The 363-nt window shown below is 55.1% G+C and overlaps 1 protein-coding gene across 1 annotated transcript in view; it reads left to right on the top strand.

Annotated features, from left to right (window-relative positions):
• The window catches only part of AGPAT3 (1-acylglycerol-3-phosphate O-acyltransferase 3), an 8,055-nt gene that overhangs the window by 1,711 nt on the left and 5,981 nt on the right, over window positions 1-363 (top strand). The gene's annotated exons all lie outside the window — the stretch shown is intronic.

Raw genomic sequence — 363 nt, 5'->3', positions numbered from 1 at the left:
ATTGGGTTTTGGTTTGTTTGGTTTGTGTGGTGACTCCACGCCGAGCTCATGCGTGTCATATCCGTGTGTCATATCCGTGTGTCATATCCGTGTGTCATATCCGTGTGTCATATCCGTGTGTCATATCCGTGTGTGGACTCCGGACTCGCCTCCACGTGCTCCTCGTCTGTACAATGTGCCCTCCTGTCATTACCCGGCACTGTGCAGCTCACAGCAGCCTCAGGAGAGAAGTATTCCCTTCTAAGCCCCGCCCACCCCACCGCGGAAATAGAGGCCGGGAGTGACGCCCCCAGAGACAGACTTATGAGGGATTTCAGCTAGTTAGTGACCAGCAACCACCCGAGCTTTTCATGCCCTGCGCTC

The sequence above is a fragment of the Nanorana parkeri genome, unplaced genomic scaffold (assembly GCF_000935625.1).
Source record: "Nanorana parkeri isolate BGI_ZX_2015 unplaced genomic scaffold, ASM93562v1 scaffold3991, whole genome shotgun sequence".
NCBI lineage: Eukaryota > Metazoa > Chordata > Amphibia > Anura > Dicroglossidae > Nanorana > Nanorana parkeri.
The sequence above is the reverse complement of the archived record's forward strand: the minus strand, read 5'-3'. Positions and strand labels throughout refer to the sequence as shown.